The sequence below is a fragment of the Euphorbia lathyris genome, chromosome 4 (genome assembly GCF_963576675.1).
Source record: "Euphorbia lathyris chromosome 4, ddEupLath1.1, whole genome shotgun sequence".
Classification (NCBI taxonomy): domain Eukaryota; kingdom Viridiplantae; phylum Streptophyta; class Magnoliopsida; order Malpighiales; family Euphorbiaceae; genus Euphorbia; species Euphorbia lathyris.
The window spans coordinates 41,464,784-41,487,506 of NC_088913.1; the positions used below are offsets into that span (position 1 = coordinate 41,464,784).

The following is a 22,723-nucleotide window of genomic DNA, read 5'->3' on the forward strand; positions in this document are numbered from 1 at the left end:
ATTTGAGTATGGATTTGGTGGATTTCTTTGATTATACCCGGCATAATCACATTCTCCCTGCTCACCTTTCCCTTGTTTAACTCCAGGGCAGTTGATGTTGAAATGACGCCCTCCACAAAAATCACATATGTCATTGAACAACGGTTCATTGTGAATTGACGACACATTTATCTTGTCGAGCTGTCTGGCAAGCTGTTCCACCTGGCTGGTCAATTTTGACACAACATCTTCATTTCCCGTTCTTTTTCCTTCACTCCTGGCGGAGTGCCAGTTACAACTCGTGCTCACTACTCTCTCAATAAGGTCATACAAGGCTTGTGGTTTAAGATCTTCAGGGTTTCCATTGGCAATGGATTCGATCTGGATTTTATAAATGTTGGTGACTCCATTGTAAAAATTCTGCACTTGCATCCACATGGGGATGCCATGATTTGGTACCCTTCTTAGTAGTCCCTTGTATCTTTCCCATGCCTCGGCTAAGGATTCATCCTCTTCTTGCACGAAATGGGATACCTCGTTTCTGAGTTTAATGGCATGTCTCGGTGGAAAATATTTCATCAGAAATGCGCTGGCCATTTCTTCCCAAGTGGTGATCGTTCCTGGTTGCAAGTTTCAAAACCAGTTCTTTGCTTTATCTTTTAGAGAAAAGGGAAACAGCTTTAGCCTGATCACATTGTCAGAAACTCCTCGGTTTGATCTGAAAGTGTTGCACAGTGTTATGAACTCCTGGATATGCCCATTTGGATCTTCCGACTGGTATCCATTGAACTGTACTGCTGCCTGCAACATTTGTATCATCGATGCTTTCACCTCAAACATGTTGTTTCCTTCGTTGGGCAACACAATGCACGACGAATGTCCTTCCGTGGTTGGCCTCGAATAGTCTCTGATTCTCATAACAGGAGGATTGTTATTCTCTCCTTCTTCCTCTTGATTTGGTTGAACTGGTTGTTCAGGTGGTACCCTTCCAGCCATCCTTCTTTCTCTTTGTCGCTCTCTTTGTCTTGCACGTCGAGCTCCCGCTCAGTTTTGTCTACACGTTCTCTCTAACTCGAGATCGATAGGAAAAACAGGAGGTCCAGCTCTGCGCATAAATAGTTAAAGAACTCCTTCTGGATGCACTATTTAGCAAACAGATTAAAAACACCTTGTTTTACAGAAAATTTCGTATAAAATTTGCTGCTTTCAATCCTCGGCAACGGCGCCAAAAACTTGTTGTCTCCTAAATGGACTCTAGCAAGTGCACTAGATACAAGTAATAAAGTGATAAGTCAAGTATCGTATCCACAGGGATTGAGGACCAAAGTTTTACAAGAAATACGTTGCAGAACAGGGTGTTCGTGGTGTGTGACTCGTTTATATTGATAGATGTTGAGAAATGTGAAGACTTGTGACTACACAAATGATTTCACGTATAAAAATGACTATTTGATAACAATAAACATGTAGAACAAGCTAAGCACAATGGAACAGGTTACCGTAAGCTTCTAAACAACCCACTAAGTCATAAATGGTGCAACTGAAGTCAAGGTTTCTGCTTTAACTCTCACTTAAGTCAACTCTCGTGTGTTCTTAAGATTCTAAGACTTACTAAAACCAATAGCGTCCTAAAGGTTTGTTCTTTCTTGCATTAAGACTGAAGCAGCATTTCAAATGAGAAAACCCTTGATAGAACCACCTAACATTTCTGCTTCGGGGTTAGATGTTTGATTGAGAGTTCGGTGAAGATGAAAGCAGTGTCCTAACATTCATCTAACACAGGCATAAATGCATAAGCACTGGAATATAAAACCTCATCAAACACTTCATACATAAACACCATTCATTCATTGATAGACTTAGAAAGCTTACATTACCGGCCCCGACTGGCCGCGCCTATTCAAAAGGATTACTCACTCATACTGGCGAGTGAGCAATCTGCTAGTTCAAAGCTCTGAAACTCCATCTATGGAGCTTTCTTTCTTTCAGTTAAAGTCTATGCTTTTCTTTCCCCAAAAGATCCGATTTCCTATCTTTCCTTACTACATCTATTTAAAGGAAAGGTTAGGGTCAAAACGGTACCAGAAAAGTACCCGATCAAAATATATTACAAAACAAAGTCAAAAGTTCAGAAATCTAAAATTGCCAAAAGTAGTGAAGATCATTTTGACCCTTGAACACTCAAGGGCCGAGCTTTCCTTTCATCATGTTGCTTTACGCCTGCACTTATCCGCCTCTCTGTCTACAGCTTCTGCCGTACCTACGTCCCGTTTAGTCGCTGTCCATCATCAGAAGTTCCGGCGTTTGACCGCTGCATCAAAGAATGGCTCAATCCCCTATTGGTATGTGCGAACATGCTGCTTCCAGTCTGTTCGGCTTAAACTTTCCTTATCTACATAAAAACACCCATAAGACCTTCCATCTTGCAATAAAACACAACAAACACCCTTAATTCATTATAATTAATACGTTAAAATGTAGTCAATTTCATGCCTAACAAAGACCTTTCGGACATGTTTCCCAGTCAACAGACAGTTGACATGCCGTGTCAACTGCTCCTAAAAGAACAGAAACTTCAGTAGCACATGACACGGCGTGTCAACCTCATGACACGACGTGTCATGCAAATTTTTGCAAAGAAAAAGTTTGATTTTCGCCCGATCAACTCGTCAATGAATTCCATACGCCGTGTCACACTATTTTACGTGTTTTCTTATGTGTGAAACGACTAAAGACATCTATGTAATTACAATTATACCCCAAGCTTGATTTTTTTGTATAAATAGGAGTGTTTGGCACTCATTTAGATATTCAGAATTTATGTAATAAAAACTCTATCACCTTGAGAGCTTGTCTATTCCTTCCGTCACGCCATCGAAGTTCCGTTCCATCCGCATCCACCAAGCTCGAGAGTTCCACCTCCAAGTCCTAAGAGACGACTTTGAGTCCGGTTAGCTAACTCTAAGGGCTGATTCTTCTTCCTTTTCTACTAGTTAATTAACTTGTACTCTTTCTATGTACTAGACTTGGTTGTATTCCGTATTACGCATTCCACGTTTATAATATATGATTTACAATCCCGTTTTCACTATACGTGTTATTATTTATTGCTTGTTTTGATACTTATAATTGATTATTGTGTAGGTCGCTTACGAGCTCCGAAATCCACTAGGATTCACATAGGTGTTGTCCTACCGGAGTTGACAATCCGAAAACCGTAGGAATTGATGAGCCATGGAACTTACGGGCCCTAGTTTCTGATCCTAAGAGTTAGAGTCGCCTTAAAGAGAAATCATGACCCTAGAACCTCACGGAGTTGTTCGGTCTATACATAGTCGTCTTTGCAAGAGTAAATTATTAATCGTATATGTTCGAATTGTTTACCATATGTTATAACTTATCACTACCTGTAACACTTCATTAGAGTTTGAGTTGCATAAGTCTGTTTCACTATAGTTTAGGAGTAGTTTGTAGTTGTCACCCAAACTCAAGTCTAAAGTATTCACCGCTTAGATAATGTGTAAAACCGAGTAGTTTAATACTTGTAGTTATAAATCCCGTGGATTCGATACCCGGTCTTAACCGGATTATTACTTGATACGACGGGGTACACTTGCCCCTACGTAGCGTCAAGTAGAGTTAAAGCACGTAGAAAGATTGATAGGCACGAAATTGATCATACTTAAGCATACCATATGTGATAAAATGGGGTTAATAAAGGTCTAATCTTGTGAAAATGAAGGACTAATTGGTGTTTTATGCAAATTTGTATTGATAAAGTAAAAAAGGCTGTTATGCAGCCTGTTTTGCGTCTGCCAAGAGGAGAGGAGCTTGCTATGAACCAGCGGGTAACGCTGCAATCTGATGAAGGATAGCGACGTGAGGAAGCGGGCAGGAATAGGCGGCCAGAAGAAGCATGATGACAAGACATTTCGACTCTTGAGTGTTCAAGAGTCAAAGATTATACCACCACTTTAAGCACCGAAAACAATATCCCATCTCTTTCTGAACAATCTTTCCATTTGTAATATTTTAGATTATTTTTGCATACTCTTTATCTTTTTCCCTCCTATTTATATCGGTGGTGGAGGGAAAGAGAAACATACTTTTGATACTGAATAATTTTGAGAGAAGAAGCTCTCAAGGAAAGAAATGACTCCTTCCATGGAGTCTCGTAGATTTAGCTCAGGCTGTTCACTCCGCACCATGAGTGAGTAGTCGTTTTGAATGGGCTAGGCCAGTAAGGGCTGGTTATGTAAGTTATCTATTTCCTTTTTATGAATGAATGTTAATACATGTTGATGTGTTTGATAAAGTTCTCAATCGCATGATTATATGCATCTATCTTAGTGAATGATGAATGATAGGGAACTGCTTTCATATTCACGGATCCTTTTATCAAACTTCCAAAAAAACCGAAATAGGAATATAAGGGGATTATATCAAGGGTTTTCTAGATAGAAATGCTGTTTCGCTCGTAATGCAAGAAAGAACCAACATTAAGGATGCTTAAGGTTGTAGTAAGTCTTAGAATCTTAAGAACACACGGAAGTTGACTTAAGTGAGCTTTAAAGAAGAGACCTTGACTTCACTTTATGACATTCATAAATAAATAGGATATTAGATGCTGAATGTAACCTGTTCCGCTTTGGCTTAGCCTGTTCTCTCTTTTTATCATAACCAACACAAATTTTCTGAGATTGAATCTTTACATTTAGTATTTCCAGTAACCAGATCGAATCATTTCTCAATTAAAGAAAATCGCATACCACGAACACCCTGTTCTACAAGGTTTTTCTAGTAAACATTGGTCATCAATCCTTGAGGAGACGATACTCTACTTATCAATTTTATTACTTGTATCTAGTGCACTTGCTAGAGTCTGTTTTGAGGACAACAAAGATCATAACCGTAACACGCACACAATAGTTTACCGTCCTACTAGGTTCTCATATCACTCCACCCACTTCAAAACATAGTAAACCATCACAAGTATATATTGATATCAGAATATCCTCAAAGTACTTAGCTTTCAGTGACCTGTAAGATAGAAAACAGTTAGACATGGTGCCGGAGACTGGTGAACCCTCTCTGATGCCTAAGTTGGTATGAGAATACAAAGCTTAGGAAGAATGTAAAGGAGTTTGAGTATATAGAATTGTGTACCTTCCTCTTTGAACTAGACTCCTATTTATAGATATTTGGGAATAAGCTTGGATACACGTGTCACCACCATATTGGTTTTAAATCTAAATTCCCGTACCAAATGGCTTTGGCGCGTGTTTGAGGTCTAAGGCCACTTATCCCTATTATTTCTGTCAAAAGCCTCCAGGACCCTTAATGGGCTGATCCAAAAGTACAAATCAATGGGCTTTTGAGAACCATCCGGTGTTGGGGTTTAGTGTTGATTGTTCTAGGATATAAACCAGCTGTAAATGAATTGTTCTTTATATCATTTGTTTTAATAAGATATGGTTTACAAACTGTATAAAGGCAATTACTTTTAAGAACTAAATAAAGTGTAATAAAAGGAAATCCCTAAGTTTATTTAAAGTGATTATAAAGTGTTCATACAAGCATGAAGTGAGAGAAAACATTATAATAAACTAATAAACTTGAAACCACCCCAAGTCAAGTAATATGTTTTGAATAGGGATTGCCATAATGCTGTAGAGACTTGCATGTAACAATGTTTTCTATCGAGACAGAGAGCTGATCTCACAAGCTTCAGATATGCAGATATCTGGACAATTACATGGATCCAGTGAAGGAGTTTATTAGGATTGGGGACCCGACTTGAGATAACAGGATGGATGGATTTATCCTTTGTCACATGTTCATCGAATTGGTATTAATAGGTATAAGTAATCCTCAGACTCAAATGATTGTTAATTAGTGATTCTGGATTATGGAATGTGATACTTTGACTCTGTTCAAACACGATCCATAACAGAGATGACTCTGGGGTGTGTGCGGGTAGACGTTGGGTATCACAGGAAGTAATTGCAGGATAGTTAACATTGGATTGAGCATTTGTCACTCCTGATAAATGGGAGATACGTCCAAGGATCGCTTGTGGAAGACTTGACTCTAAATCCTTGCAAGGTGATAGCTTAAGACTTGAAATAGAGATTTCACTTAACCTATCTATTCGGAGTTAACTCGGCCTGTACAAGTAAAACGAACATCTCACTATATGTGACTTGATATAATCCATAGTCATAAGATTCTGTTCAAGGATGTAGTTGATAAAGGATCGAATTATACTGTAACTAATACGGAAAGGTTAACGATGGAATCAACTTATCTTCTTATAGCTCTGGGGGAATGTTTACGGTTCTGTCTATCACAGTCCTCGCACTCATTCCGTTATACAAAGATTAAATGTCATAACTGCTTTCTTTCTCTTCTCTTCCATTTTGTAGCGCGGCCTTGTTTCTTCACCAAATTCATCAATCGATTGTTGTTGTTAATTGAGTATTCTTCTCTTTCGAGTTGTAGTTTTTATTTCAGGAGGAAGAAGGAAGATTGTCTTCCTTTTTCCTCCTTGCACCGTTCTGTTTTTTCTTCTTCTTTTCTTTGTTCTATAATTTTTTTGTTTTTGGATTTCATATATTTTACCAGATCTTTTAATCCGTTTGAATTGCATCTGTTGTTTATTATCTTTTTTATTTGTAATGTTTTCTGATTTAGCAAGAGCAGAAATGATAGATCTTATATGTAGATCACTGCATCTACGTGGTTGCAAAAGAAAGGACTTCGATCCAAAAATTCGGAAGAGTTTAAATGATGAAGATTGGATTCCAGATGCTTCTCTGCGAATTTGGAGTTTCAAGAAGTATATGTATATGTTTGTGTTATTAGTACATGTAATGGTTTGTTTTGCTCTTTGTAGTCGTTTTCTTACCTATATGGATTTTGCTTTAGGCATAGCCTCGTGTAAGGTTTTATTCCTTACTTTTCTTGTTGTACTTGCAATTTTCTTATCAATGAAATGATGTACTCATTTTCATCAAAAAAAAAACAATAATCCAAAAACTCCTTCACAAGATCAATCACCAATTTATGCACAAAAACGCATAATAGATGACATAAATTTATTATAGCCCAAAAATTCAGATCGAACTTACCAGAACTTGAATTCAAGAAGGCCATGAACAAATGGATAGAACTTGTTAGATCCATAGGTAAGGAGACTAATGCCATCTTGGATCTGCAGATCAGCCTGGAGAGAGAGAAAAAGACAACAAAAAGATTAAACATGTAGATATTGTAGATTATGTATAAACCCTATAAGAAATATACATAAATTAGGGCCACAACAAGACAGGTAAACCATCGATTCAAAATATGGGGAACCTTACCTCCAACTTTAAAATCGATCCTCTAAGAGCTGAAGAAAATGGAGGAACAAAGACAACATATAAAGCAAAGTAGGAAAAGGGAGACCATGGCTGCTCTAAGGTGTTGCCATCAACTCTTTGTTGAGAGGAGGAAAGAGAGAGAAACTATTTGGAGATCTTTAGTTTGTGGAAGAAAGATGTAGAGATAGAAAAAGAGGATATGAAATTAGAAATGAGAAGAGGGGGAATCGATTTTAGGTTTCGAGTTTTAAGCGCGCGTTAAAATTTTTTGCTCTTTTTGCTCCCCCGCTTTTCTAATATTTGGTTGCCGCTTTTTTATTTTCATATAACAATGACAGTCATTTATTCGCAGTATCGTCTGATGGTTAAGTGAATTTTCCATCAAAATCACGTTCTTTTGAGATGACAGAAGACTGTAATCGTAACGTCATCTGAGAATCGAGCGCATTTTTAATTACGTCTTCAGATGACATACAGTTAAAATACTGTCACGAAAAATATTCAGACGACACGAAAACAAATGTGTGTCATGTATATTGTGTCATGTGAAATGGAAAATGGTATAGTGTTTCTTGCTGTGCGGGCAACTTCAAAATGTCCTCCTGCCTCTCGAGAGTGACAATGTTCAAGGATGGACTAGATGTCTTTGATATTGATGCATCTTCTTAAAATTTTCTTCGTGCATATCTTATAAAGGTATGGGTCAGCCCACACAAAGCTCTTTATATCAGGCATGAACTTTTTCCTAACTTGATAACTGAAGCTAGATGGAATTTCACCACAAACCAAATAGTTAGCATAATCAGCAAACTATAGTGAAGATATTACATTGACCGTATAGAGTTGTTCGTTTGGAAAGTGTTCAATAATTATAGGATGTGCTGTCTAGGTTGTGCCCTCCAAACGTGAAAGACGATTAGATGCTAAGTTCTCTACCCCTTCTTATCTTTTATCTCAATATCTAATTCTTGCAACAGAAGCAACCACCCGATGAGTCTTGATTTTGCGTCTTTCTTAGACATTAAGTACTTTAGAGCCCAGTGATTCATATAGACCACAACCTTAGATAGAACCAAATAAGACTTGAATTTATCAAAGGTATAGACTACTGCCAAAAGTTCCTTTTCAATGATGGTATAGTTGAGTTGTGCATCTATCAATGTTTTGCTAGCATAGAATATCGATTGAAAGCATAAATCCCATGCAATAATCACTAGCATCACACATGAGTTCAATGGAAGCTCCCAATTAGGTGAGATCATAATTGGAGAAGTTGTGAGCTTCTTTTTCAATTATACAAAGGCCTGCTTGCATGTTGTGGAGAATTCAAACTCAACATCCTTGTGGAGCAGTGCTGATAAGGGTTGTGCAATCTTAGAAAAACTTTTGATAAACTTTCGGTAAAAGCCTGTATGACCAGGAAAGCTACGTATGTCTCTTACACAAGTTGGCTTTATTAGCTTCTTAATTAATTCTATCTTGGATGGGTTACCTCAATTTATTTCTACGATATCTTGTGCCCGAGCATAATGTCTTGTGTTACCATAAAGTGGCATTTCTCCTAGTTAAGGACTAGGCTTGTGTCTAGGTAACACTTAAGCACAACTACCTGGTTGGATAAATAATGGTCAAATGTCTCCCCATAAACAGAGAAATCGTCCAAAAATATCTCCATATGTGCTCAACCATATCATTGAAGATGGTTGCTATGCACCTTTGAAAGGTTCCAGGGGCCTTGCACAGCCCAAATGGCATACGACGATAGGTGAAAGTTCCATAAGGATATGTGAATGTAGTATTTTCTTGGTCGGGGGGGGGGGGGGGGGAAGATATGAATTTGGTTATAGCCAGCATAACCATCAAGGGAGCAATAGAATGAAAACTTGACTATACGCTTGTTAGACGAGGTGCCGCGGCCTAATCTCCCGGGCGGACCGGGGGGTGGACACCTCATGACGACGTAAGCGGTGATTGGCGCCGAAAGCAACCAACCGTGGAATCAAGCTGCTCGACAGGACCGAAGCTCGGAGTATGGAAGAGTCGCCACCCACGAATGGGAAAATGAACACCGATCCCTTGCGGGAGACCGGTGAGGGTTCGGGAAACTTAGGTACGAGCCGAGAAGGCTAGCTCCTTTCCGGAGAAAGGCTACTAGGCACCCCGACATCGCCCGGTTATGAACCACCGGCCTCCTACTCAGCGTGTTAGGCGATAACGGACTAATCGCACATTTCTTTAAGTTTAAAATTCATTTGAAACCTTTTCTTTCTCGTTTTGAAACCGTTTTGAGCATATATTATTGAAAGCCATTTTGGTAAAGAATCACCCATTTTGCATAAATTTATAAAGGAGAGAGGGGGAGAAGGGAGAATTGATTTATTTTACAGTGTGTCTTATGCCTCGATTCGTATGTTAACTCTACACTAAACTCACTCCTCGAAAACGAGTTTATTTACATGGTTCGTACCTTAATCGCCTTTGGAACGATTTAGGTACGTTTCAAAACCCCATTAATTTACATGGCATCTACTCGAATCGCCGTTGGAACGACTCGAGCGTTTGAAGACGTGTAATAAAGAATTTTAACCCGAAAACGTGGTTAGGCATACAAGTCAATTTATTTTGTACCAACCGTTTAAGAAAACGATTCAAAACTCTATTATTTATAATGAAAACAATTTTAATTACAAGGTTCGCCTAATCCGTCGTTGGAACGAATTAAGGTTTTAAAACGTGATGTTTTAAGAAATGGTTTAAAAATATCAAGAAAACGTTATTTACACTTTAAGAATGTCTAGAAAGGCTTTAGTTTAAACAAACAACTTAAACTCTCTTTTTGTGATTTAATTTCCCCTTTTTCACTCAATTAATCCTTACTTGAATATAATTACAACAATAAACTAATTAAACCAAAATTCATCAAGTAAAACACATTTGGAATATATACATATATACAAGAATAAAATAGAAATACATATATACATAGTTTTATCTAAAAATAGGGATATATCTATAGATGAAAATAAGTAAGAAATATTATATGATATAACAAAGAAAGTGAAAAAGAATACTAAATATAATACCTTTTTATTCTAATTCAAAATATGTAAAAACAATGAACCAAATTTATAAATGGGATGAATAACATTTAATTTCCAAAATAGTTTTACCCAATGATAACTAACATAATTCAAATGAGCCAAAAACCATATATACATACATATATACCACTTTATAATATTAAATCCAAACGAATTAAATTTCAACATGAAATAAATAGATATATAGTACATAATAAATAGTTATAGGATTAAAAAATAATTTTTATAAACATATTACACAATAATATACATATATATATATATATAAGTAGAAATGTCCAAAAAGTGGAGAAAGGAGGGTAAAAATGGTGATTTTCGATTTCCAGCAGATTACCGACGGAAAATCCGTCGCCAATCTGCTGTTAGTGACAGAAAGGGCAGAATTATAGCAGCACTCCAAAACTTTCCAGATTCGTTCAAAAGCTTTAAATTAAATCTAATTCAATCGTTTTGGATCTCCGAACAACCAAAAATGGATCATAGTCTATAACGGAGTTTCCTAAAACGACGTTTTTATTTTAAAACATTATTCGGAAATATCTTTTCAAAACTTATAATTACAACGTTTTTAATACCCGAACTACCTTTTAATCGGATCATGGTTCGTATTGGGACATTAAAACGAGGTTTTTTATTTCAAAACTAAACCGAATTTTTATTTAACACGGGATGAAAATAAATAAATACGGGAAATTAAATAAAACGTGACAAATAAATAAATAACTAAATAAAATCATAACATAAAAATAAATAAAGAAAATAAAACAAATGAAATAAATAAAACGAGTCTAGTCCTCGGATAATACCTCAAGTTCGGTATTGACGGTTGAAGTCGGTTGATTCCACGAATCATGCTTTTTCGGTGTTTTTGTGTTTTTGGTAAAATTTTAACTTTTAGGAAATTTGGAATTTTTAGGAAAAAAAAAGTTTTTCCCAAAAAAAAAGATTTTCTCTCTCTAAAAATGTTTAGAGTGAGAAGCTCCTCCCAAAAAGTCCCCCCTCAAAATGCATGGGGATCCGTGCCTTATATAGGCAAACGGATCCCCGGAACTTTGGACGACGCCCGAAGAAAATTGGGCGTCGCCCAAAGTCAGTTGGGCGAACGCCCAAGCTAGTTGGGCGAACGCCCAACTTTCGTTGGGGGGACGCCCAACATTAGTTGGGCGAACGCCCAACTATTGTTGGGCGTACGCCCAACTTCAGTTGGGCGCGCGCCCAACCAGCGTTGGGCGCGCGCGCCCAACTGACGTTGGGCGTTCGCCCGACAATCGTCGGGCGTCCGCCCAACATCGTTGGGCGCTCGCCCAACGGCCGTTGGGCGTGCGCCCGCGCTGTCGGGCGTGCGCGCCCCACGGTCGTCGAGAGCGCGCTCCGCGCTGTCGGGCATGCGCGCCCAACGGACGTCGAGCGTGCGCCCCGCGCTGCCGGGCGCGCGTCCAACTATCATCGGACACGCGTCGACTGCCGCTAGGCGCTCGCACCATGTCGCTGAGCACTCGCGAGCCGTCCACTTGACGACCGCTACTCACATTAATTTTTCTTTTTTTATTATATATTTTTGTTTTAAAACTTCCGGAATCAACCGCTTCGACCGTCTTGTTTACAGGTGTTCGTCACAGGTCCTCCGACTCGGTGTCTACAGTTGCCCCTACTTTCCTATTTTGACAGTGATGTGTGTGTTTTGAAAACGTTTTTTGCTAACGCAACACATGCAATGTAAAACATATAAAAGTAAGAGACACGTAAAGAGTATGAGGAAGAATACCTGACCTTTGCGCTGCGCGTTCCTGCGTCGTTCTCGATCCTTTCTGTCCTTGCCTTTGAATCGATCGCCGGTGGATGTTCTTCTTACGGACCCTAGCCTAAGTTGACTGTGGGTAAAAATGGCTCAAAAGCAACCCTGATCTACGACCGTGGGTAAAATGGCTCAAAAGCAACCCTGGTCCACGACCGCGGGTAAAGTGGCTCAAAAGCGACCCCGGTCTACGACCGTGGGTAAAATGGCTCAAAAGCGACCCTAGTATACGACTGTGGGTAAAATGGCTCAAAAGCGACCCCGGTCTACGACCGTGGGTAAAATGGCTCAAAAGCAACCCTGGTCCACGACCGCTGGTAAAATGGCTCAAAAGCGACCCAAGTCTACGACTGTGGGTAAAATGGCTCAAAAGCAACCCTGGTCCACGACCGCGGGTAAAATGGCTCAAAAGCGACCCTAGTCTACGACTGTGGGTAAAATGACTCAAAGGCAACCCTGGTCCACGACCGTGGGTAAAACGGCTCAAAAGCAAAGGTTTTTTCTGACAATTCTTAATTCTTTTAAAACACCGTTGTCTGTATTTTCTCACTGGAGCTAGTGTCTCGGAGGTTTGAATGGTTCGATAGGAACGTCTTTTTAGTCCGGAATGATTCAAACTAACAATTATTTTTCTGTTGACTGTCGTCTGTATTTTGACTGGTGCCGCTGTTCTGTAAAAATCGGCTGTCGTCTAGAGTTCCATCTTAACATTATTGGTCGCTGTCTGGCAGAAACACAGGCTGAAACGGACTGCAAATCGGAGGTCTGTGCACCTGGTAAATAATTATTTTCTTTTTACCTTTATGTCACATCGTACCTTTTTCACTATTTACGGGGATGCCATTCCCCTTTTCTATATAAGGTGGTGGGGTTTCATTTCAACCCCACACCTTCTCTCTCTTCTCTCTCTCTCTAACTTTTGATTTGGATTATTCTCGGGATGGATTTGGATCAACATGATGGCACGAAGGGCATGGAGGAGGGTTTCGTGAACCTTACTACAGTGGACCCTTTTCAGGACCCCACGTCTCATCTGAGCCGGACCCGCTGTAACCAGGTAAGTACTTTCTTACTTCCTCGTTTTTTGACTAAATTTCTAGGCTTTAGTATCCCTACTTTGAACATGATTTGCATGCTAACCTCTAGGTTGCCTTAGAAGACCTTAGTTAGAAAACATGAATTTCTTTGCTTGCAAGTAACACTTTATTTGTCTTTTTGGAAGAATGCGAACTATATGCATGTGAATAGTAAACATACGAGCAATGCATGCCAACAGTAAAAACGTGAATAGCACGTGAATAGTGAAAACGTGAATAGCACGTGAATAGTGAAAACATGAATAGTAAAAACGTGAATAGTGCACGTGAATAGTAAAAATGTGAATAATGAAAACATGAATAATGCACGTGGATAGTGCACGTGAATAGTAAACTCGAATAATGCACGTGAATAGTGAATAGTGTATGTGAATAGTAAAAACTTGACTAATGCACGTGAATAGTAAAACTCGAATAATGCACGTGAATAGTGAAAACTTGACTAATGCACGTGAATAGTAAAACGTGAATAGTGTACGTGAATAGTAAAAACTTGACTAATGCACGTGAATAGTAAAAACTCGAATAATGCACGTGAATAGTGAAAACTTGACTAATGCACATGAATAGTAACAACTTGAATAATTCTCTTTTCCAATGCGGACGAGAGCAGATCAAAGAATAATGAATTAATCAAATCCTATGCAAACAACCCTAAGGGAGAGATTTCACAAAATGACGGTCCAAATTGACAAGATGTTTCTAGGTTAGATTTGACCAAAAGAATAGCTAGATTAACGTGCTTTCATCAGATGCCAGCCTAGGAACAACATTTAAACTTACCTGTTCCGTTCTTTCCAGTTCATCGACATTTTTGGGACTACGGCAGATATTCATATGTGGTATTCCATGCTAGGCGCCGCGGCGAGAGCCCGTGTGCGAGAGTTGGGCTTTGAGCCCTTTATTTTAGCGCTGCCCCGCGCCAATGGGGTGTGCGACCGTTTCGGCCTACGGGCCTTATGCGAGAGATGGGTTGACTCGACCCACACCTTCCATCTCTCGTTCGGGGAGATGACGATCTCGCCTCGCGACTTCTCTTTACTGACCGGGCTGCGGGGGAGTGGTACTCTGGTTCCCTTCTCCTTTGATACGATGCGTCCACGGGTTGACCGTGCTAGATTGGCTGCTTCTCACGTGCGAATATGGTGCCTGAGACCAGCTTGTGCAGATACCTGATAGTGTAATCCTCGATACCCGACGCCTTGGATGCACTTCCATCATAACTTGGCTGGCCCGAGATTGAATGCCAGAAAGTCGAAGGGATGAACTCATCAGGGGTTTTCGTGAACGCCCATTTGTATCCTTCCGACTCCAAGTCATCGTCATCGTCATCCGCCGCTCCTAGAAGATTGTTGAATATGTTCAAGGATGGCCATTGAGTGTGGTTCATGAGCCGGAAACTAAATTTCCCTTCCTCATCAGGGTCGGAGATTTCGGGATTATGTTTGAAAGTTTCAAGAAACTCCAAGGTGAGATGTTTATATGCCGGTTCTTTCATATCGAAGAAGCACCCGAAATGCCCCGCCTCCATGAGTGTCCTCACTCTTTCATCAAGCTTGAGTCTTTTCAATGTATCCCAGCACACGGTTCTGATTGGCCCAAACTCGAGCTGAGCAAGATCATCGTAATATTTTTGTGTGGCGGCGTCCTTGAACTGGGAGAGCTTCTTTACTAATTTCTCATCGGGAACAAATGCAACCGTGCTTGTGCCCACCATTTTTCTCTTCCCCTTTTCTTTCTTTGTGCCCTCGATTTTAACTTGCTTTCCAGACCCTCGAGTCCTCATCCTGTGCTCAAGTCTAAATAGGGTTTCCCAACGATAACGATCACATAACATGTGGGGAACAATGTGAAAAAGATGTGTGAAGGAAAGTCGAATAAGGGTCCGTAATGTGGTCAGTCTCCTTAAGTAAGGAGAAGAATGAAACGACTTATTGCCTACCCATCATTATGACAGCGCTCAAATGAACGCCACCTGTACGAGTGGTTGGCAACAGGCGCGTTCAGTCGAAGAGACTCCTGGGTGGCGAACGGTCACTTTTCTGAATTTGAATTCACTACTCTCCTATCCATTTGGTTTTACCGAGAAAGGAGAAGTAGTAGAATATAATAAGTACCGAGTGACAGACGATTAAATGTTTGCTTTTTTTTCTGTCCACAGTTCGCCTCCCTTTTCCCAAGGATAACTCTTAAATAAAAATTATTTCATTCCCCTACTTCGAACAAGTAAAAATGTAAAACTTGGCCCATATGGAAGGGTAAAAGTTTTAAGTCTTTGCTTGCACAGGAATTACCGAAATCACGGACCATCATATGATACGAAATTGATCTTAACTACTCTAAATATTATTTAACAAAACTGGAAATGTAAACTATTTAGGGTAAATTCAAAAAAAAAACCCCTGTGGTTTGATGTTATTCCAAAAAAACCCTTGTGGTTTGTTATTACAAAAAAAAGGACTGTGGTTTGCGCCGTTAACCAAAAAACGGAAAATGGCTTAACGGTGTTAAAATGCTGACGTGGCACAAGGGTAAGGTTGGAAATTCGATTTTTTTTATTTTTTTATTTTTTTCCCTCTCTCTCTCCTCCTTCTTCTTCTTCCTTCTCCTTCTTCTTCTTCTTCCTTCTCCTCCTTCTTCTTTTTCTTTTTCCTTTTTCTGCTTCTTCCTCCTTATTCTTCCTTCTTTTTTTTTAGTTTCCGGAAATCTGGAAATTTCCAGATTTCTGGATTTTCCCCAGAAATCCGGAAATTTTCCAGATTTCTGGAAAATTTCCGAAAATCTGGAAGAAATCTGGAAATTTCCAGATTTTCGGAAATTTTCCAGAAATCTGGAAAATTTCCAGATTTCTGGATTTTCCAGTTCCAGAAATCCGGAAATTTTCCAGATTTCTGGAAAATTTCAGAGTGTCCGAAATTAAAAAAAGAATAGAGGAAAAAAAAGAAAGAAGAAAGAAGGAAGAAGGAAGAAGAAAGAAGGAGGAAGAAGAAGAAGGAAGAAGAAGAGAGAAGAAGAAGAAGAAGAAGAAGAAGAAGAAGAAGAAGAAGGAGAAGAAGAGGAAGAAGAAGGAGAAGGAAGAAGGAAGAAGAAGGAGGAGAGAGAGGGGAAAAAAATTCGAATTTCCAACCTTACCCTTGTGCCACGTCAGCATTTTAACACCGTTAAGCCATTTTCCGTTTTTTGGTTAACGGCGTAAACCACAGTCCTTTTTTTTGTAATAACAAACCACAAAGGTTTTTTTGGAAGAACATCAAACCACATGGGTTTTTTTTGGAATTTACCCAACTATTTAAAATGCAATGTTACTTGTGCTACAATTGGTGTTTGTAGCGAACACCCTGTTTGTGCTTCTATTGGCTTGGGGGATCTTGGAAGTGGACTGTGTCGATCTTCTTTGTGTGATCATTCTCTAGATAGGGTTTCAATCTTTGCCCGTTCACTTTAAAAGGTTCCTGACCCTCCTTGCCAATTTCGACTGCTCCATGACCAAACACCTTGTGTACTAGATAGGCCCCGACCATCTTGATTTCAGCTTTCCAGGAAACAACCTGAGTCTCGAATTGTACAAGAGAACTCTTTGTCCTTCATGAAATGTCTTCGTCTGGATTTTTCTATCGTGCCACATCTTGGTCTTGTCTTTGTAATTGACAGCGTTTTCATACGAAAACAGCCTGAACTCTTCCATATCACAAAGTTGCAGTCTTCTCTGGTCTCCCACAGCCTGTTGCTCAAAATTTAAGAAGGTTAATGCCCAAAAGGCCCTATGTTCCATTTCAACCGGTAAATGACAGGACTTGCCGTACAATAATCTAAACGGGGACATTCCAATTGGTGTCTTATAAGCCGTCCTATACGCCCAAAGAGCATCGTCAAGCTTGTTTGCCCAGTCTCTCCTAGAATTGCCAACAGTTTTCTCTAAAATTCTTTTGATTTCTCGATTCGAAATCTCAACCTGTCCACTTGTTTGTGGATGGTAAGGTGTGGCAATTCTGTGAGAGACTCCAAGCTTGCCCATCAGCTTCTCAAATTTGGCGTTGCAAAAATGGGTTCCTTGATCACTAATGATCACTCGTGGGACCCCGAATCAGGCAAACAGCCTTTTCAAGAATTTGACAACCACACGAGCGTCATTGGTTGGACTACCCATTGCTTCAACCCACTTGCTTACATAGTCGACAGCCACTAAGATATATTTATTCCCAAAAGATGTAGGGAATGGTCCCATAAAATCAATTCCCCATATATCAAAAATTTCACAAACAACTATGTTATTGAGGGAAATGGCATTCCTAGCTGAAATATTACCTGTTCGTTGGCACTCATTACAAGTGCGCACAAACGAATTGGCATCTTTAAAAAGTGATGGCTAGAAAAAAACTGATTGGAGTACTTTGGCTGCAGTCCTGCTGGCGCTATGATGTCCTCCCACTTCTCTGTCATGACAATGGCTCAAAACAGCCTGTCCTTCCTCGTGAGATATGCATCTGCGAATAATTTGATCGGCGCACAACCTGAAAAGATAGGGTTCTTCCCAAAAATAATATTTAATTTCTACATAGAACTTTCTCCTTTAGTTAGTGGACAGGCTATGCGGTTTAAGAGAACTGGCCAGATAATTGGCGATGTCGGCAAACTATGGAGCAGGCTGTATGGTATACAGACGCTCGTCATGAAAATTTTCCAAAATCTCTTGTTGTTCCTGGTTGCTTCGGTGAGAAATTCTTGACAAATGATCAGCTGCTACATTTTCCGTTCCCTTCTTATCCTTAATTTCGAGATCAAATTCTTGAAGCAATAGTAACCATCGTATCAATCTTGGCTTTGCATCATTCTTTGCGAACAAGTAGCATAGTGCAGCGTGGTCTGTGTGAACAATGACTTTTGACAAAACCAAGTAGGGGCGAAATTTGTCGAAAGCATACACTACTGCAAGGAGCTCCTTCTCGGTCGTGGTATAATTCTGTTGGGTCTCGGTCAATGTTTTGCTTGCATAATATATAGGCCTGAACTTCTTCTCAATCCTCTGCCCAAGAGCAGCTCCCACACATGTATCGCTAGCATCACACATCATCTCAAACGGCTGTTCCCAGTCGGGACCTGCCAGTATGGGCGAGTTGATCAGCTTGCCTTTCAACAATTCAAAAGCTTGAAGACAGCTTGTGTTGAATGAGAATTCTGCGTCTTTGTGTAGCAAAGCTGACAAAGGTAACGCGATCTTTGAAAAATCCTTGATAAATCTTCTGTAGAACCCGGCGTGTCCAAGGAAACTTCTCACATCCTTCACATTAGTTGGAACAGCCAGTTTCTCTATTACTTCTACCTTAGCTTTATCTACTTCCATCCCCTGTTCCAAAATCTTATGCCCGAGAATGATTCCACCCGTAACCATGAAGTGACATTTTTCCCAATTCAAGACTAAGTGGGTCTCTTTGCATCGCACGAGCACAGCCTCTAGGTTGTTCAAACAGTTCCCAAAAGAGTTTCCATAAACAGAGAAATCGTCCATGAAGATTTCTACAGTGCGCTCCACCATATCATGAAATATAGACATCATGCATCTTTGAAACGTGGATGGAGCATTGCACAATCTGAATGGCATGCGCCTGTAGGCATATGTCCCATACGGACATGTGAAAGTAGTCTTCTCTTGATCTTCACTGTGGATTGCAATCTGATTGTACCCCGAGTATCCGTCAAGGAAGCAATAAAATGCATACCCTGCTAATCGTTCTAACATCTGATCAATGAAGGGCAAAGGGAAGTGATCCTTCCTTGTAGCTTCGTTGAGCTTCCAGTAATCCACACAAACTCGCCATCCTGTTATGGTTCTCGTGGGGACCAACTCGTCTTTCTCGTTGAGCACCACTGTGGTTCCTCCCTTCTTTGGTATAACATGAACAGGGCTTGTCCACATGCTATCGGAGATTGGGTAAATAATTCCGGCATCCAGTAGCTTGATCACCTCTTTTCGCACTACCTCCTTCATGTGGGGGTTCAATCCATGCTGTGGCTGGATAGATGGCTTGTGATCCTTCTCCATTAAAATTCTGTGAACAAAGACTGTTGGACTAATTCCTTTGATATCATCAATTTTCCATGCGATTGCATCCTTGTTTCTTCGCAGTACCTCCATGAGTTGAGCTTTCTGATCAGGAGTTAACTTTGAAGATATAATCACCGGGCTCCCGCTAGGTGGTTCCGGGAAGGCATACTCGAGATGTGAGGGTAAGGGTTTTAGTTTGGGTCTAGACAATGGCACAGTGGGTATTTCAGGTGGTTCTTGATGAGTGGGAACAGTAGGATCTAGAGGAAGTGTAGGCAAGTTTGTTTCAATGGAACAGCCTGCTCCTTCACATAAGTTCACCTCTCCTCCTAAGAGAGTCTCCAGAGTGTCCTGTTCCTGCAAAGTAGAAAGACTTTGGAAATCATCTAAGAAACAGCATGTGTCATCAATAGTGTTAGCTCGTCTCATCGCCTCATTCATTTTGAAAATGATTTCTTCTCCATTAATTCTCAAAAATAGTCGTCCCTCTCCCACATCGATCAATGCTTTACCCGTTGCTAAAAACGGTCTACCTAGGATAATAGGAACATGCAGGTCCTCATCTATGTCCATTATGATAAAATCAACAGGTAATATGAATTTTCCTACTTTGACCAACACATCTTCCACAACTCCCCTAGGGTAACATACTGATCGATCGGCCAACTGAATAGACATTCTGGTTGGTTGTGGTTCCCCTAATCCTAGCTTAGCATACACAGAATATGGCATAAGGTTTACGCTAGCTCCTAGGTCACATAGTGCATTTTCAATATTTAACTTGCCAATCGAACATGGAATAGAAAAACTCCCTAGATCTTTTAGCTTTTTCGGAAGCTGTTGCTTGTTCTGGAGTATTGAAGAACAATCCCTGTTGAGTTGGATCATTGAGATGTTTTCCAGCTTTTTCTTGTTTGACAAGATGTCTTTCAGGAATTTTGCATACGTCGGCATCTGGGCAAGTGCTTCCACGAAGGGAATGTTGATATGCAACTTCCTTAAGGTGTCGAGCACCTTAGAATTTTGTTCTTCCAGCTTCTTTTAATTAACCTCGTTGGATAAGGTACAGGTGGAACATAGGGTGGAGGTGGCTTGTACATCTTTCCTCGTTCCTCCTGATCTTGATCACTGGTGGATTTTACCCCGACGGTTTCTTCTTCACTAGGAACAGTTTGTTCCTGCTCTCCTTCAGCATTTTCGGATGTTCCTGCACACTCAGCATTTTCATCAGTAGATAAAGTTGGTTGTGTTTGCTTATCAGATCTCAGAGTGATGGCCATGACATCGCCCTTGGGGTTTGGCTCTGTGTTGCTTGGCATTATTCCCTTTCCTTTTGATGTAGATGCAGCTAGTTGATGGACATGTGTTTCCAGATTTTTAATTGACGCTTGTGTCTGCTTCATGAACTGCATCATCATTGTCTTCATGTCTGGCTCTACATCTTCCTTGGGCGGAACACGTTGTTTATAATGCTGCCGAGGTTGTCTCTGGTAGTGTCCTCCTTGCTGTTGTTGATATATTGGTTGTTTCTGCTGATTAGGCTGGCCTGTCCATCCGAAATTTGGATGATTTCTTGTTGCTGGGTTGTAGGTGTTTGAGTATGGATTTGGTGGATTTCTTTGATTATACCCGGCATAATCACATTCTCCCTGCTCACCTTTCCCTTGTTTAACTCCAGGGCAGTTGATGTTGAAATGACGCCCTCCACAAAAATCACATATGTCATTGAATGACGGTTCATTGTGAATTGACGACACATTTATCTTGCCGAGCTGTCTGGCAAGCTGTTCCACCTGGCTGGTCAATTTTGACACAACATCTTCATTTCCCGTTCTTTTTCCTTCACTCCTGGTGGAGTGCCAGTTACAACTCGTGCTCACTACTCTCTCAATAAGGTCATACAAGGCTTGTGGTTTAAGATCTTCAGGGTTTCCATTGGCAATGGATTCGATCTGGATTTTATAAATGTTGGTGACTCCATTGTAAAAATTCTGCATTTGCATCCACATGGGGATGCCATGATTTGGTACCCTTCTTAGTAGTCCCTTGTATCTTTCCCATGCCTCGGCTAAGGATTCATCCTCTTCTTGCACGAAATGGGATACCTCGTTTCTGAGTTTAATGGCATGTCTCGGTGGAAAATATTTCATCAGAAATGCGCTGGCCATTTCTTCCCAAGTGGTGATCGTTCCTGGTTGCAAGTTTCAAAACCAGTTCTTTGCTTTATCTTTTAGAGAAAAGGGAAACAGCTTTAGCCTGATCACATTGTCAGAAACTCCTCGGTTTGATCTGAAAGTGTTGCACAGTGTTATGAACTCCTGGATATGCCCATTTGGATCTTCCGACTGGTATCCATTGAACTGTACTGCTGCCTGCAACATTTGTATCATCGATGCTTTCACCTCAAACATGTTGTTTCCTTCGTTGGGCAACACAATGCACGACGAATGTCCTTCCGTGGTTGGCCTCGAATAGTCTCTGATTCTCATAACAGGAGGATTGTTATTCTCTCCTTCTTCCTCTTGATTTGGTTGAACTGGTTGTTCAGGTGGTACCCTTCCAGCCATCCTTCTTTCTCTTTGTCGCTCTCTTTGTCTTGCACGTCGAGCTCCCACTCAGTTTTGTCTACACGTTCTCTCTAACTCGAGATCGATAGGAAAAACAGGAGGTCCAGCTCTGCGCATAAATAGTTAAAGAACTCCTTCTGGATGCACTATTTAGCAAACAGATTAAAAACACCTTGTTTTACAGAAAATTTCGTATAAAATTTGCTGCTTTCAATCCTCGGCAACGGTGCCAAAAACTTGTTGTCTCCTAAATGGACTCTAGCAAGTGCACTAGATACAAGTAATAAAGTGATAAGTCAAGTATCGTATCCACATGGATTGAGGACCAAAGTTTTACAAGAAATACATTGCAGAACAGGGTGTTCGTTGTGTGTGACTCGTTTATATTGATAGATGTTGAGAAATGTGAAGACTTGTGACTACACAAATGATTTCACGTATAAAAATGACTATTTGATAACAATAAACATGTAGAACAGGCTAAGCACAATGGAACAGGTTACCGTAAGCTTCTAAACAACCCACTAAGTCATAAATGGTGCAACTGAAGTCAAGGTTTCTGCTTTAACTCTCACTTAAGTCAACTCTCATGTGTTCTTAAGATTCTAAGACTTACTAAAACCAATAGCGTCCTAAAGGTTTGTTCTTTCTTGCATTAAGACTGAAGCAGCATTTCAAATGAGAAAACCCTTGATAGAACCACCTAACATTTCTGCTTCGGGGTTAGATGTTTGATTGAGAGTTCGGTGAAGATGAAAGCAGTGTCCTAACATTCAT

The 22,723-nt window shown here is 40.2% G+C and overlaps 2 non-coding genes across 2 annotated transcripts; both read left to right on the forward strand.

The window, feature by feature from the left end:
• Positions 1-421: 421 nt before the first annotated feature.
• LOC136228194 (small nucleolar RNA R71) lies at positions 422-528 on the forward strand. The gene has a single exon (XR_010688527.1). It is a non-coding gene; the product is annotated as a small nucleolar RNA R71 (small nucleolar RNA).
• A 20,864-nt stretch (positions 529-21,392) lies between these two features.
• On the forward strand, positions 21,393-21,499 carry LOC136228196 (small nucleolar RNA R71). The gene has a single exon (XR_010688529.1). It is a non-coding gene; the product is annotated as a small nucleolar RNA R71 (small nucleolar RNA).
• Positions 21,500-22,723: the final 1,224 nt, after the last annotated feature.